Source organism: Haliaeetus albicilla, chromosome 5, assembly GCF_947461875.1.
Source record: "Haliaeetus albicilla chromosome 5, bHalAlb1.1, whole genome shotgun sequence".
Classification (NCBI taxonomy): domain Eukaryota; kingdom Metazoa; phylum Chordata; class Aves; order Accipitriformes; family Accipitridae; genus Haliaeetus; species Haliaeetus albicilla.
Genome location: NC_091487.1, coordinates 40451233 through 40468497, shown reverse-complemented (window position 1 = coordinate 40468497; position 17265 = coordinate 40451233). Strand labels below are relative to the sequence as shown.

General features: G+C 42.3%; 1 protein-coding gene across 7 annotated transcripts in view; it reads left to right on the top strand.

The window, feature by feature from the left end:
* DPF3 (double PHD fingers 3) overlaps positions 1–17265 on the top strand; it is a 168659-nt gene that overhangs the window by 20610 nt on the left and 130784 nt on the right. The gene's annotated exons all lie outside the window — the stretch shown is intronic.

Sequence of the window (17265 nt, the reverse complement as noted above, 5' to 3'; positions counted from 1 at the left end):
CTGATGGCACTTGCACATAAGGTGGTTGTCCTCTCCTCATGCTGTGCAGTAGCATACCTGAATCCTGATGAGAAGACAAAGAGATGCTCTTGTTCAAAATTAAGTGTATCAGGGGCCCCAGAACTTGCCTTAGCATTTGCTGCTGAGCTAGATGGTATCAAATTTCAGGGAGACATGGAAAAAATTCCTGGTGTCCAGCTGTTGTGTCCCAGGTACCTGCTACTTACTTAAATCAAGTTTCAGCAGGGAGGTATGTAGCCATGAACATAAAAAATTCTGTTCCTAACTGTCTCTCCACACATTATAAAAATGGAATGGATTATTTAAGGCTCTCCCTCTTTTGGACTGACTAAAATCTGTCAGAGAGGTGACTGGAATCTGCTTGATTTCTGAATTTCTGGGAAGTGGTTTGATTCCTGGCTCTCGTTGCTACTACATCTGATTGCTGTGGCCTTTATGCTGCTCTGGTATAGTTGGGGTATATGGGTATTTCAGCTCTGCCTTCTCTCTTTCCCCACTCGTACGTCCTGTTTCGCTCCCTTTTCTAGGGGAGGAGGCCTTCTAATTTGCTGCATTCCCACACTGGGGCTCCTCCACAGGAGACCTGTCTTTACACAGGAGTGGCTGCTGCTGTAGGTCAGCGAATGATTAGCAGTTGCATATTAGGTACTTGATCAGGCATCTGTAGATGTTTCCAGGATACTGTACACATTGGGTAAAAGACATTAAAATATCCATCTTTTTCAGTGCACTAGCTAGGTATTAACACAGCTTTCTACAGTCTGGAGGAAGCTCTGATGCGCTTCTTTTATGTGTCGGCATTTGAGTTCTTAGACATCACGTTTTTGAGAAATCTTTGGAGATGAAACAAACTTTGGCAGCACGACCAAGACGACCTACATGATTGCCTTTACTGCTGGGATTGCATCAGTCCTCTGCCTCAAAGATGTTATGGGAGCCTGGGAGAGGACCCAGGTGGTTGTGCAAACCTCCTCTAAGTTTCACTAATAAACTTCCAGACACTTTTCAAATGAAATAGCTGGGACTGTGAGGTTCCTGTGGAGAACCTTGCTGCAGCAAAAGAAATTAGCAGTTCCTGTTAATGTATCTGCTTGGTGCTTGTACGTGGAATAGTCCTATTGGGTATGGGGGTAGTGGCAATGTGAATGCAAATCTCCATTGCAGATGTGAAGGCAAAAGATGTGCAATTGCTTCCTGATATTATTGTGTGTTTGCAACGCTTGCTGATGGGTTCACAGGGCCATTACAGGTGGCTGCTAGGAAGATGTGTGGATTATGAGGAGAGGCTTGCAGTAAAAGAAGAAATGGCATCCAGCAGTTAGGATAGGACTGTCTGCAGGCATGACCTGTAGAGCCACACTGAGTCACGTGGCATGGACAGACACCACACTGAGGGGTGTTAATTGGCAAGTCCCTAAAAGCCATTCTTTTCCCCCAGTAAAAACTCTGCCCATCTCAAGGTAATGCTCAAGTGAATTCGGCCACAGCTCCGCAACTAAGATTGCAATAGTAAGCTGTCCAGATTTAATACAACACCCACCCCCATACGTTTTATTTAATTCATGCTATTCACCCTTTGTTTCCGCTTACACTGTAAGCCGCTTGTGTGCCAGTTACAGCTATGTTTTCACTTGGGAAAATATGGTTATTTGAATGATGTCTCTCTCAATATTTTATGTAGTTTCCCCCACCCCACACGTAAATTCTGTGTGAAGGCCACCATGCCCTTTTGCTCTTTGCTTAAGTGTAGAGAGGTACCTAAACATGACTTAGCAAACAGTTATTCTATGCTATGCAAACAGTAACTCTGTGCAAAGGGCATTCACCCCAGCCTATGCTGCCAGTGATGATGCTCAGAGGGTGGTCTTGTCTCAGGCTTCCCTTGTTAACTTTACTTCTGATTGTCTGCGTACATTGCACTGGTTCACTATCTGTCCAGTGACCAAAGGCATCCAGTTATGAAGTAGAATAACTAATTAAAAAAAACAAACACACAAAACCCCACCCAGTCGAGTTTAAGATATGCCACCTTTGAGCCAAGTACTGAGGGGTGTATCGAACACTTGAAGTGCCCATGAAAATGGGGCAAAATATGTTAAACTAAAATAGAAAATGAACTCTAATTCAGTATTAATATTTCAGTTTATGGGAGTATTGTACCTTAGTTTCACTTTCTACCTTTCTCTGTGTGTAATCCCAGTTCCAATTATAGTTAAAGATTTTCTCTACCTTTTGAGTGTCTGAAAAATATGCTCTGGCAGTTTTAAGGTAATTGATAACACTGTGAAAGTGTCAACTTTAAATAAGAGTCCCCTCCTGCAGTTTAACCCTTCTTTTTAAGGGGCCCAGCGACACTCTCCTTGACATTCTTCCAAGCTCAATCCCAGTTTTTGCTCACTTGATGTTATTTTAAGTGCAAGAAAATAGAAATATTTCTAGGTGTTAGGATATTCTATTTCTTTAATTCCTGGCAAGGCCAAAGCAGGATGGGGGAAGCTAAGCAAACCCCCAATAAAGTGAAGTGATGAGTTACTACTGTTGAAGCAGGGCAAGAGGTCAGGATTCAGAGAAGGACTGGAAAGAAAATGTGTGCGTATATGGGTGTGTGCATACCTGTGTGTGCTGCTTTGCTTTGAGAACAAGACAGAGGAAAGGACTGCAGGTATGAAGGCATCCAATCCTTTAAAATGTTTGCAGCATTTTAATTTGAAGAAGCTGGTATTCCCATGGGACAGAGAGATGTATACAGTTCTTTTTCCTAACTAAACTCGTGGTTTCCCTGTAATTGTAATAGGGACTCTTCCAAAATGTAAGTTCATGTGTCAGTGCTCTCCTCATATGCTAAGGAGGAGTAAGGTAGTGGTGGTGGTGGCAATCTTTCAAGTCCTGTGGAGCGTGTGAAAGCAGATATAAAGGCTGGCTACAAGGTGTGGTGACACAAGGAGACTCAGAGGGGACCATTGCCTGAATTCTAAGGCAGAAGTATTTTACTGGAGGAGGGCTGATAGGAAGGGCTCTGCATGGGGAAGTGACTGGCAAAAGGACATTGGGGAATGAATAGGAAGCATGGTAGAGACATGGTAAGGTAAGAAAAGAGGTTTTGTAGGCTAGAAGGGAAATGAAGACACAAAAAGACAGACTGTAATACAAATTAAAGACATTTCCTTTAATTAATTCCTTTAAAAATTACTATTAACTAGAAATCAGTATTGTAAGTAGCTCCCACTAGGCTGTGATTTCATTGCACTAATTGAGCAGTTTCTGACCCAAGAACTTACAGCTGGCGGTTACCACTGGTCCTGGTCCCTGCTAAGTAATGGGATGGGCATACGTTAGCAAATGAAGAGCACGAGAGCAAATAGCTATCCACAGTGTTCCTTGGAGAGGATAGCTTGTGGGGCCAGCTGTGATATCCTTGGGTGTAATGTTGGGATTTTGGATGAGAAGGCTCAGATCTGGAAGAACAACAGCAAGACCTCCTTTCCAGGCCCAATGTGAAAAAGTGGCAAAGGAGAGTTTGGGAAGGGTTGCAGTGGGAACAGTGGGAGAGCACTCATGGCAAAGGGGATTAAAATACAGCTTCAGCAGTAGGTGCCAAAGCTTGTGATAATTGTATTCCTGTTCCTGAGAGGAAGTGAGGCAGAGACCCTTCTGTGCAATTGGTTTTTTAGAGACTAGATGAGTACCACAGCTCAGGGGATCTGATCACTTCTCCTCCCAACGGTAATGGAAGGAAATCCCTTTTCCTCCTACTCTTCCCACTGAAGAGCGGAGGTAGGAAATGTGGTGGTGGCCTTGCTGGAAGGGGCAAGAGACAGTGTCAGGGATACCTCTGCACCAGTGCATTGCAACGTGGAAAAAAATTGCACAACTGTCACATTGAAGCTTGTGGGTTACTGTTCTGGGAGGAAGCAGAAGCAAGGATTCTTTTGCTCCAGCTCATAGACTTAACCCTTGGGTTGCTAAGCAGGATTTGTCATGCCAGATCAGACCTGTTGTCTGCCTCATCCAAGATCTTATTCTGGCAACAGTTTTCAAAGCTGGATTTTTAGTCTAGGGGTCTTCAGTGAAAGCTTTATCATGAGAGCCCAACTGCTTAGGCTAAAGAGACAGCATATGCTGTCTTCAGAGGTGCTGCTTGCTTCAACAGATTCCCTCTGCAGTCCATTCCCAGTCCCCCTTCCTTCTCTCAGGAATCTGTAGGGACTGAGAAATGTAATCTCCTTATTTATTTTGCTCATGGGTACATAATGGATTCTGTGCCCACCGAATTTGGCAAGGAGGTCCCAAGAGGAAGCCTGTGAGAGTAACTCCCTCTGGGCCTGTCTGCATGTGAGTGGCTAAACTGATCTGACCACCTCTTCTCTCTCCCTGCTCCTCTCAGACAGAATTTCTCCTAAAGTTCCTGCAGCGTTTGTGTGACCTGAAAGCATTTAGTCCTAACTGCCCAACAACAGCTTTCAACATACAGCATCATCAAATACAACAAAGGCAGTTTCCCACCCTTACCATCAATCTGTCTGCGCTAGGGTAATTTGAGTAGTTCCCTATTTTGCGCCTTTTTTTTTTTCTGAATTGATTCGTATAAATGAGAAATTGGTAAGTGAGCTTCAGCCTCTGTTGTTTTCCTGATATGGTGGTTTGTTCACCGAGAGTGCATGTAAAATACTTCAGTTTGAAACCTGTCACATTTTGACCAGGTGTTAACAACAGCACAAGGTGTGCCAGAGGGGTGAAATGGGCCTCAGGCTCTGTTGGTATATAAAATATTGGCTTAAGAATCAACTCTTTCATGTTGTCCTAAATGATGTTTCACCCTTGCGTTCTCATGTTTGTGGCAGCAAGTAGCACATACAGGGCAAACATATTCTTTTCTTTCACATCGCAGATATGAGACAAAGGGATACAAAAGCCCAGCCCATGACTCAGAAGTGCATAAAAGTGGAGTGTAGGCATCACGCTGTTCATCTTCAGGGGGGAAGAATAAAAGCAGTTCAGCATAAGGAGAGGTTTTCTAGAAGGTCGGCATTTGCAGTCAGTGCTGCAGTGGTCCTAAGGATGTCCTTTTACAGTTATGGTTTGGAGTGATGCTTGTCTATTGTGTGCACAAAACCATACAAGAAGATGCTATGTAGTTTCCTGTAGAAATTTGGTGGATGACTTTACTGTCCTGCTTTGTTCTGTCCCCTGCCCCAGAAAGGGCTTCAAAACTGGCACTGGACATTGTGCTGGAGGCCAGGGCAGTTTTGCAGCAGGAGACCTCTGTATCCTGCGTGATGTGCCTCAGAGACTCCTTCCTCCACTGCCACTATCCTAACACACCTCCTTAAGAAAGGAGCCACAACCTGCCCTATATTTCCTTCTGTTCATTACAGACTTGGTGGTAAGGAAACACACCTCCTTGCAGTCATGGCTTAAATACTACCGGGAGTTTCACTACATGCACTGGAACTGCGAGTGGGAGAGTAGTTTCATGAAAGCAGCTCTATTTTCAAGGACTGTGCTGAGGAATTTTGTGCAGCCAGTGAAGAGACTTACCAGGCTTTATACTGAATCCAGTGCATGCTGGACAGGATTTTGCATGTTTAATCACTGCTGTGTGACTATGCGTGTACTGCAGAAATAGTCAAAAAAGTGTGTAATTATGATGCACCTCATTGTCCACTCTTCATGCCTGGAATTAAGGTGCTCAGAGTAGCAGTTCACATCTTCAAAGCACCGCACCAGTTCTAATACCGGAAATTCCTGTGATGGGGCCAAGTGATGTTATTCCCATTTTTAAAATTAGGGAATTGAAAGAGAGGAGAAAAAAGGAGGGAGAGAGAGGTGAAATCACAGCCCTGGGACTTTAGAACGATTTAAGTAACATTTATGAGTTACTGGCCCCTCTGCTAGTGTTAAGCATGACAAAACATGCCTCTGCCTGGATATTATTTATATAATCTTATATGTATATGTTTATTACAATTCCTCATGACTGTCAGTCATCTTGGAGACAGAGCTTGTTAAGAGCCATACTGAGGTGTTCCTGATACAGATTCACCTGCTTGCATCATTTCATCAGACCCTCTCTGTGACCCTTGTCACAGCTGGCTGCTCAACCTTCGTGCAACCTAGGAAATACAATAGTTTATCGTAGTCTGAAAGGTGACGTTATTGACGTTCCATCTCTTCAGTTTCTTTTACATAAAAATGTTGAACATGAGAAACAAAATAACTTTTTCTTAATGTTCTGAGAAATCACAATCTAATGTCATTAGACTGGAGAGATGAAGCCCTTCTCCTGTGAGGAGCAGCTGGGGGAACTGGGCAAGTTCAGGCTGGAGAAGAGACAGCTTTGCAGGAACCTAACAGCAGCCTTCCAATACTTACAGAGAGGTCATCAGGGAGATGGAGCCAGGCTTTTTGCAGTGCTGCATGGTGGGAGGATGAGAGACAATGAGTATAAGCTGAAACTAGAGATTCAGAATGGGTGTAAAGAAAGGCTTTTTCACCCTGAGGACAGTCAAGCAGTGAGAGAGGCTGCCCAGAGAGGTTGCACAACCTTTATCCTTCAAGTTTTTCAAGACCGAACTGGACAAAGCTCTGAGAAACCTGGTCTGACCTCACGGCTAACCCTGGTTTGAGCAGCAGGTTGGACTGGAGACCTTTGGAGGTCTCTTCCAACCTGAGTTATCCTTGGATTATTATGCAATATTTTGCCTCATGTGCTGCAATTCAGTGTTCATACTGAATTTCCAGAAGGCTATGTATGCTATGGAAAGGAAGCTGAATGGAACAAACATGACAGCAGGGGTGGTAGAGTAAAATGTTCCCCACTTCTGAAAAGTTTCTGGGTCTCTTCTGTTGTAATGGAGGTACCCACAAGAACTTGATGGAAAGGCTTGGTGACAGTCTTGTGCCCTGGAACTAGCAGTGTGAAGAGCTCCTTTCAGCTTTCCACAGCCATGAAGAAGTAATCTATTTCAGATGGTACACATGCTTCCTGTTAATATTAAAGGCATGTAGCTCATCCTTTTCCCCTTCTCTCTCCTTCCCACCAGAAGCATTGCCTTTGGGTGACTCTCTTTTACAGTTCATGGATGTGAGAAGAGGTGGAGGAAAGTACTCACAGCTCCTTTCTCTGGGTGGAGCACCATAGTGTTTACTTAGAACCCATGCTACCTCCAGAGACCATTGTTTGTGGTGTATGACATATGCATTCTCAAGAAATAATTTCTTTCCTAAACTGTATTTTTGAGTAGGGTAAATGAAGACTGTCTAGGCCACAAGTGTTTGGTTTGGAGAATTTATAATACACTCTGGAGAGAGATTTAATGGGAAAAATAATGGAGTTTTTGCAAATCACACATTTTGGGAACAGACTAATATTAATCACTTAATACCCTTTCCTTAGAAAGAAGAACACATGCAATATGATTAATTTTTTTAGATTTTCTTTGCTCAAAACTGTAGACTCCACATTTGTTGATTTACTGGCACTATACTGTGTCAATAGAGCTACTTTAAGTGAGTGCTGGAAGCAGTAGGTTTTTGCGTGGGATAGGATGCTGTGTTTTTCATTCTTGATCATGTATTCTGAAGTGGTAAGACTTGAGTTTGAAACAGTTATCCTTGGAAAAACTGCACTGTATGGAGAAATAAAAAGTCCTAATCTAAGAAAAACATAATGCCAGAAAAAAAGGGTAGAGCTACAGAGTAATAATAGTTGAGCTGGATACACTGTAGGTAGCAATGCAACGATAATGGTTTCAGCCTGGAGCTCCTAATTTGAAAAGAACTTTATGAAGTCCTTACCACACTTCCCTTCACTCTACCCCACTTGGTGTCACTTTTTGAACATGTTGCCTAACTGTTCCCATTTTCTGTGAAAGCAAGGCTTCTAAACTGAAACAAGAACCTCTGACCCTCTCACCTGACACCTGGTAAAGGTAGATAGCATGAGACTCTCCACTTATCACTGAACACGTGAAGCTGTAAGAGGACACCTCTCCTTTGCTAAGTTGAGGGTCCAAAAAGCTTAGCAACCTGTCTCTTTTTCCTTGAACTCAGAGAATACCATTAAGACAGGAAAATTGAGGCTGAGATATAAGTATATAAAAGAAGAGCCTCCTTCCTCTTCTCTGTCTACTCAAGTTGGGCAGGAAAATCCTTTTGACAATTCAGATTATGTGTTTCCTGAAAATGTTAATGAACTCTGCAAGCTGCCTGGAGAAACTAGCATGAGAAGCATGCCTAGCAGTTAGATTTCAGGCATAATGAGTCAGAATGCCCAACTTGTGTTTGTTGCATCCTTAGTGTCCTTGGCCAGATTGTTTAACTACTCAGGGACTCATTTCATTTCCTATATAAGGAGAACAATAAACCTCACATGCACTAAAGCAGTGTTTAAGGGTTAGTTGATGCATACTTATAAAAAGCCTTAAAAGGGCCTATTGAGAGATAAACTGTAATTATTGTGTACGTCATGATTACCTGAGATTGCTTCCATGTGTGTACATGTACATGTATGCACTCAGTTGATTCTGGTACACTGTCTGCTGAGGGCACCTGACCAGTAGCGGATTCAAAAAGGAGTTCTTAAATTTGGAAGGTGGAGGAGAAGTCTTCTGCTAATGTTAAATTCCTTGCTTCAGTGGGAGTTGACATTTACTGAGGTATTAAATTTAGGCAAGGAGGGGGTGACGAAGGAGGAAAATAAGCACTCCTCCTTATATTTTGGTGGTTGCAGGTTCTTTCCTTTATCTACAGCATGCTTATAGACAAGATCTTACAAGACTCCCTCATCTTGCCTTAAAAAGATCAAGGGATCCTTCATTCAAAGGAATTAGAAGATATTTTGTGCTCCACAACCCTTTTAAGCCTATGGCTTCTCTCCAAGAGAAATAATTCTAATGGTGTTTCTAGTGATGTGCCTGCTTGTCCACAGGAAACTAAATTGAAACACCTCTCCCCCCAGTTCACAAATGCCATGCACACCATACATGTAAGAGTAGGTCACTGTCATGAAGAGCTGTGGGGAAAAGGCAAAGAAGAATTTTGGTGACTGTAGTTTTACAACAGATGTTTAATAGAGAAGTGTGGACTTTGCTTCAGTTCAGTGGTATTACTGAACTTGGATGGGAAGACAAGAAGTATAAAGAAATGAAAGGTGTGGTTGAAGGTGGAGTCTTTTAGTAGGGCAGGTTCTTCCTTCTCTGGATTTCCCATGTATTTTTAGTTTTCTTGGTTCTGAGATGTTGAAAAGAAATGGAAGCCCTCAAAGAAATACTCCTTTTATTTTTTAACTGAAGTATTTAGGTATTCACATGCCTATAATCAGAATGTTTAAGACCCACATAAATGCAGGACTGACCCTTCTAATTGAAGAGTTACCTGAACTCTCTTTAAGTTGTTGCTCAAGAGCAGAATGCTGTGTGCTCAACTTGTGAGGTGGGTAGAGCGAGCAGGGGGTTTCTGGGGCAATTATTTGAAAACTAGAGAAGACTGGGGAATTTTTTCACTGACTGTTTTGGAGTGAAGTATGCTGATTCATCAAAACCAATCCAATTCACAGAACACAATTGATTTTTGATTGATTTCCTAAATCAAAGAATTGAAGTTGTTTTCGGAAAAGTTTTAGAACATGTAGGAACATTCCATTTTGATATTTTCTGATTTATTTCTTTTTAAGTGGAAATTACTTAATAATTCAAAAGGCCCCAAAGGTTGAAATGAAAGTGAAGCACTGTAATTGACTTAAAGACATTTTTTTATGTATTGTCAGTTTATTCACTTTTCTGAGATTTTGAATTTTTATGCTGTTGTGGGAGAGGGCAACAAATTGCCAGATCACCAAAGGTGAGAAAATAATGTTGCAATCAGATTTAGTAAATGAGAGATGTGAATCCACGAAGTTCTAATCATAGTTCTCTGAATGTCTGTGCTGTGTTGGACAAATCAGAAGCCTGTACTATAACTGGGACTACTGCTGTTTAGGTCCAGTGTGTAGGGTTGCAGTACAGCTAATCTGTGCTTTTCTTCTCTGCAGGAAGATTAAAAATTATGTTTGTTTTTTTTTAATGGTGCCTTTTTGAATGCCTGTCTTTACATTTTGAGTTTCGAGCTTTTGACGGTAGAAGTCCAAGGTATTCTCTGCAAATCCAAGAGTTAGAAACACTTTTACACCTATGAAAGCTATGTTTGAGTAAATCATATGGCTCTGGAGTTGAACTTTCAGGAAGAACACCACATTGCACAAAATGTGAGATCAGTCCATGAGCTGCTTTACACTTTTTGTGACATTGCAAGTGAGTTGAGAACTAGTGGCAGCTTCTGAGAATCAAGATAGGAACTTGACTGTTCTTGATTCCTCTTTATGGACTGACTGACTACACAGCAGGCATGTGAAAATGAATTCTTGCTTATAAAGTTCCCTGAAGTTGCAAAGAGAATGTGATTCGTGCAGATTTTATTAGCTGGCCCTTTTTTTCTGTGATGACAGCCTATCTCAAACTGGAACAAAGTGAGGCTCTTTCTTGTTTGTCAGAATATATTTAACTTTCCATAACTTATTCACCTGGTTTGAAAGCTAGCTTGTTTGTTTTTTCAGGAAAGGTGCCTGCTTTTGCCCCACTTTATGATGGGTAAACAAAAATGCAAGGAAGATGAGCGGCTGATACAAGGTCACCCACTGAATTATATGGGTAGCTGAGTTTAGCACTGTAGACCAGTCTGACTCATGGTCAGGTGAATGAGGACCATCGATATTTATCCTCTTCTTCCTCCCTTTCCCCATTCTTCACATGCAAATCAGTCCCCTCCATAGTCAGGGATCTCTTGCTTAGATTTTGATGTTTTGTCCAAAAGGCACCAGAATGGGGGTGTTAATTCATGGGGTGTTTCCTGACATTTGTGGCAGGCCTACTTCCAAAGCCAAATGAGTGAATGAACAAAAACTAGATTGAAGACTGCATGAGGGACAGAGAGTCAGTTGTAGGGAGACCATGACTGGGCAGAAAATTACTGTCTTCAGCTAAATAATTAATGAATCAACAAATCAGTTACATCTTCATCACAGAGTCTGGGCTCACTGAAGCTTTTCAGTAGTCATGGAAGTAAAGACTTTAGATATGCTTGGCAGGACAGAGGGGGGGACCTGTGGACATTCTGAAGACAGCCCTTTCCCTTTTTTACAGTTGTATCAAAACGCAAATGATTAGCGTCCTTTTCCTGCTGACAAGGTTCTCTTAAAAACATATATACTCCATTGTGTGCAATTTAGTTCACAGAGTGGCTGTTAAAGATTAGGTTTACTGTGGAGGCTGAGGTGGGGAACTGCTGTTGATGTAGAGTGAATAATGCCCCTGGGCCCTTTGGAGGGGCAATTTGGATCTCCTCACTTGGTGCTTTTGCAGCGTGCTGTTGGAATGGCACCTGCCTAGCTGCTGCTCTCCTAGCCTGATCCCTGCTCTTTCAGCTAGGTCACCGTTTCAGCTGGTGTTCTCTGTTGGGCAGATCAAACAGTATCCTGTTTTATCTGTTGTGCTTTATCTCCTGTCATGAAAATCAATTCTTCCATCCCTGTCTGAGAATAGACTATTCCCTTGTGAAATGCCTCATGTCTTTCTCCCTCAAACTCTTACTTTAACTTGTTTATGGTTTGACCAGGTCGTTTGTTATATTACCACATGTGGTTTATACAGCTGGGCCTCTGAGAGGGAAAGAACGCCCCCCCCCCCCCCGCCCCCCCCCAAACCTGCAACTTACGTATCTTTTTCTTCACCTCCTCTTTCTTCTCTCCTCCCTGCCCCCCACACTGGAAAAAAATTTCAACTAATCAACCGTTGCATCTATTAAAATACTAGTCTGTGGGATACTACATGCAAGAGCAAATCCTACAGAAACTTCTTGCACCTGCAGGGGAAATGTTCCATATATGGTATGGAGGCTGGCAGAGTCTTGATTCGGAATAAAATTTAAATGATTCTGGTCGTTTTGCCACATCCTGTTTCTCTCATTTATGCATGCACTATTTTGATAACCAGCAAATAGTTTTCAGTTTGCTGGAGCTAAAGATAACCTTGAATTGTAGCACTAGTATCCTGCTCCTTTAGAAATGCCTAGGTTCTCTCCCCTGCAGAGATTGGGGCCAGCCTCAAAAACTGGGCTGAGCCTTAGGTTTCCTTTCTGGCATTTCTTTAGGTTTAGCACGATTTCATAACTGCTTTTGAAGTGCTTCAGAGTAACCCAAACATGACGAGCTGCAGAGTTTCATTCTCTGGTTAGTCAAATGACCAGTAGCATCTCTTTGTTTCTTAAGTTGTGATCCTTTGTTTTGTGTGAGATATGAAGTAGCAGGAGAAAAACAATTGGTATGCTTCAATTTCCTGACTCTGCCTGAGGGCCTTCCCTTGTTAACTCTGTTTCTAGCATTAGGGCTTTTTTGGCACATGAACTGTTCTGTAGATCCCTTGGCTGATTTCGGCACATGTTGTGTTTACATCCTGTTTTATTCCTGTCAGAGCATAGGTGTTTTAATACCAGAGAGAAAACTTGATCTTAAGAACACTGTCATTGGCCACAGGAGAAATCCCCGTGTGGACACTTTGACTAACATGGCAGCTACACCACTTCCAGCAGTCTTCCTGCTGCTATCCCTGAGTACTGCAGCTCGCTCTGTAGCAACCCATGGTGGTCCAGGGTGCTTCTTCAACCTTTGGCCATGTTTGAATGGCCATGTTGTCTTCTTTACCTCTTCCGCAGACTCCAGCTGTGGTTGGATTTAGAATTCAAAAAGCCAAGCCATGTATGTAGGATTGGATAGACCCACCTACATCTTCAAATTCATAATGAAGAAGGGACATGTCAAGAAGATGTATCAAGGCCTATTGCTTGTATGTAGTTCTATTTATTTGTCTTCCAAAATTGTTTGGTCTAAGTATATTTTGTACTGAAAAAGTGCATGCAGTCTGCTTTGGAAAAGCAATGGTGCTATCTGCACTGGAAAGAGTGACGTAGTTTTACCTTCAGTTAGTAAACCCATGCAGAGCTCAAATACGAGGGAAAATCTTCATGAAAATGTGTGGTTTTCTAGCCCATTAGCTGTTCGAGTGAAGTGGTGAGTGGAACTTAGAGTTTACCTCGATCTGATAACATGTGTTAATAGTGTAAATGCTTTGTATAGAGCTTTGTCTTGGAATAGTGTTTTCCTAATGAAGAAAAGAGGTAAAAGATTACAAATCCAATTTAACAACTGGCAGTGATTAAAGTGGGAAGTCGGTTGCTTAATGGTGCTCCCCTGCTGGAAAATCCTAGTCTGGGCTCCACGCACCGTACAGTTGGTGTGCACGCTCAGGAGCTTATGTGCGCTGTTGGATCCAGTGTTTGTGGATATAGGCCTTCTCTTGAAACTGAGGTCTAGTTAAAATTAATATTTCATTACTCTCAAATTTGAGGAATGACCAGGCTGGTATTTTGTGCAGTTCCATCACACTTTTTGAAAACAAAGTTGTTTCTGACATTTGACACTTTCTGGGCCTTTCACGTAATGTATGTTAAGCTGAATCAGGCTTTGGTCTATGCAGGCTGTTGTGCTAACTGAGACAGATGGAAAAAATGTATACTTTAACTGAAGTTACTGAAGATTTTCAGAGGACAAAAGTGATAAGCAGCTCCTTCTACAGGCTTATAACTTCTTCACGTTTCTTTTCCTTGGTCTATCTGGAGGTGCTAACCGTCCTAATATGCTACTGCCATTTAAAATTGCACACAAAAATACTTGGCTGTCCAATGCCCAATGGCGCAGAATGCCGCAGCTCTCGTGGCAGCTGGGAGCCCAGCACCAGGCACACTAACCGTTATCATCAGTTATTTGCTATTTGTAGATAAGTAGCATCCAAAGTAAGGATGAAGCAGTGTGACTGCTCAGGTGAGCGAGACCGGTATTTTGGGGTGCCTTGCTCTCATCAGCAATCCTGGAACTACTCAGCTAAGCGAGGCTAATAACATTTGGCTGTGTGTGTGTAGAGTTGTGTTCTTTCCATTAAAGAAAACATGACGTTTCCAGGTCCTCCTTTTCTGGTGTAAACACAATGTCTACACTGACTGGGGAACCTCAGTACTAGTGCTGCTGATTCCAAATAAAGTAATGGTGACAGGACCCTTCCTGGGAACTTACTCTGCCAAATTCATAATGCAGCAATGCAAGAAGATGAACTCTTTGGACCAGATCCTCACAACTGTTGTAAATCTTGGTTGCCTTATGGGGTTTGCTGGAAGCGTGCCAGTGTACACCAGGAAACAAATGGGATCATTATCCTTCTTTATTCCCTACAACCACCATGTATATTTTATTTTACTTTTAGTATTTATATGTGACTGATGCTCTTTCTTGGAGGAAATCCTTTGCTTGCCTATTTTTTTCCTCAGTGGTGCTGCTGACCTTCTGTGAGCAGTTCTGCAGGGTAGAGATGTGGTTTGTTACCAAGTTTCAGCGTGCGTTGCCCATCCCTTCCCCTTCCCCTCCTTCTCCGCTTTGTGGAGCAGATGGTACTAATTCCCGTGGTGGCTCCTGATGCAGGTGAGGTCTCTTCCCTGATGCTTCTACTGTATCACGGAAACTCCCTGTGGTCTTTTTGGAGAAGAGAACACACAGCTGATTAGTGTCTTTTGTTTATGAATTTTAAGATCCTATTAGGATTATGTTTCTTTTTGCTGTTCTCTTCCACCTCCCCTTCCAACCTGTCCCAAAGATCTTTGGTCTGAAACTTCCTGCAACTTGGGGAATATTGCTTTCCATTACTGTTGTTAGTTATATTATTTTGCATTCCTACAGACACCCACCCACCACATGTTTACCTTTGTAAACATTCTCCCATTTTGATTGTATTTACATTTTTTTCAAGCAGAAATGCTGACTCTTTACATATAATAAAGGTCATTCTATTTTCTGTTTCAATTCAGAGGCCGAAGCACCACTAATTGCCATTGTTAATTAGCCCCTTCTTTAGTGCCCCTTTTCTCATCCTTTGGGCCTCCCCCTCTCTTGCATTATACAAGTACAACAGAATGATAGCTAAAAAACATCTTCCTCCCCACTGGGACACCAATGTGTCCTGCCCACACCTCTCTGACTCCCTGTGATGTTTTTTTGGTGTCCTTATCTGATTCCAGCACCATGTCCCTGTCTTCAATGCACTGCATTGCTCTCTCCAGAACTTTCTGATTCTTTTTGACCATATTCTTTCCTCTTTATAATTAAGTCAGTGGTTTTGTATTGGTGAAATCAGCAATAGAATTTCACCTTGTGTATCTGATTGCTTTATTTGTTGTGCCAGCTTCTCTCCTAGTTTAGTTTGCTCTGTTGCTCCACCATTCTCCTGCCATAAACGTCTCTGTGCATTTTCGCATATCATATAATGATGCTTCCCTGACCCTGTGCGTTGTGCTACTCAACTTTCCTCCAAATCACTCACAAAATCCACTCCTTTTAGCCTAGCCTTCCTTTGCTGTTCTCCACCCTTGCCTTTTATGCCAGATTGAAGCCAAATCCTGACGCTACTGAAGTAATTTGAAATGTTGCCATTTGCTTCACTGAGAAGAAGACTGAGTTCACTGTCTACAGATTTAAATATTATGAATGGGGGGGAAGTGGGGAATGAAGTAACACAAGAAAAAGAATCATTAAGTTCATTACACCTGCTGAACAGATCCTGTGAACTATCACTGTTGTGGTATGTGTCCTCCTGTGCCATTGTTTTTTGTCACCCTTGCTGTGCTGTGCTTAATTTAGATTGTAAATTCCTCACATCAGACTCTTTCTTCATTTCTCCTTAATGTGGCGTGCCCACCTATGGCATTGTGCAAATGTAGTAACTCAAAGGAGAAGATGTAATCTTCTGAAAATTTTACCCAGTTTAAGCAATTTTAAAAAAATAATAAGATATAAATCACCTTTTCATAGTACCAAACAGGAAACCTCTGAGCAGTGGTCAGGATCTCAGTGGAAAGTCTAGCTTCACTGTGTGACGGGACATGCAATGACCACAGTAAGGGGCAGGACAGAAGCCTGTGGAGGAACATTTTGTTCATCAGCTTTGTATCTGTGCCAGGCGGAGGGGTATAAATCCTTAAAACTCTTTGTATGGCCAGATATAGTTTTCTTTTGAAAATATGCACACAGAAATGACTGCGGTAAGGTCTTCAGCAAATACTCGCCCTGGTTCTGTAGTATGAGAGAGGACAAGCAGCAATCCTGTGTTTTTTCTTACAGTACTGTGTACAGTCTCCTATATCCCTTCAGCCTCTCAGGTGAATCCTTAAAGCCCTGAGCTGTCCCAGTGACATAATGTTTTAGAGTAGCTGTTGTTTTGTTGAGAGCATTGGGTTTGGTCCAGGCAGTCCTAATGATGCGCTGACTGGTGGTTATGTCCAAAATGAAACAGGCAAGAAGTGCTTTGTACAGCTGGAGCTCAGACCGGAGGTGGGGGAACGAAGCAGGCTGTTTCAGGGGAGCGGCATGACTCTGCTGTTCACCCCCTTATTCATTAGTAAGTGGCCTGTGGCCTTTGTGAGATGCAGAGCAATGTATTCCAGTTACATGAAACTGTGATATTGCCTGATAGCAACAGCACAATGGATTTGAGTTTATTTTGCAGATATCACAAGCTAATTTCATTCTTACTGAAATCACTGGTTAAGCAAAGCCAACATTCCTCTCTGATACGTGTGAGGTTACTTTTTCCCCCTCCTTTTTCTTTCTCTGCTTAAGGTTCACTTTAAAACACCGAAGACCTGATTCTCCTCTTGCTCCTGGATTTCACTGGTTTAATTCCTACCACTTGCACAGTTCTCTTAGTTTAGAGAGGTGATAAAAGAAAAAGAGTCTCTTTCATGTCATGTGACAAGCCAGTGGTGGCATGGTGCACTGGGAGAGAGCTGCTCTGAGCATCAGCTAGCAGTGAAGGTCTGTCTGTCTTGCTGCATCTGTTACTTTGATATTTGAACAGGACTCTTTTGAGACAGTCTCTGTCACTCCTTAATTAGCCTGTCACTCCAGGGAGCGAAAAAAAACTCAACAAAAAAACCCTGGGACAGGAATCTAATCTGGCTTTCCTGGATGACAGGGCACAGCACAAGGCTGGCCAAAGAAATATGTATTTAAACATATTGCTTCACGTTTACACATTAACCCTTGAGTAAGTGTCTTGCATTCCTTAAAGAATCTACTTTATAATTGACTAATTTCCCGTTTTTGCTAAGGCA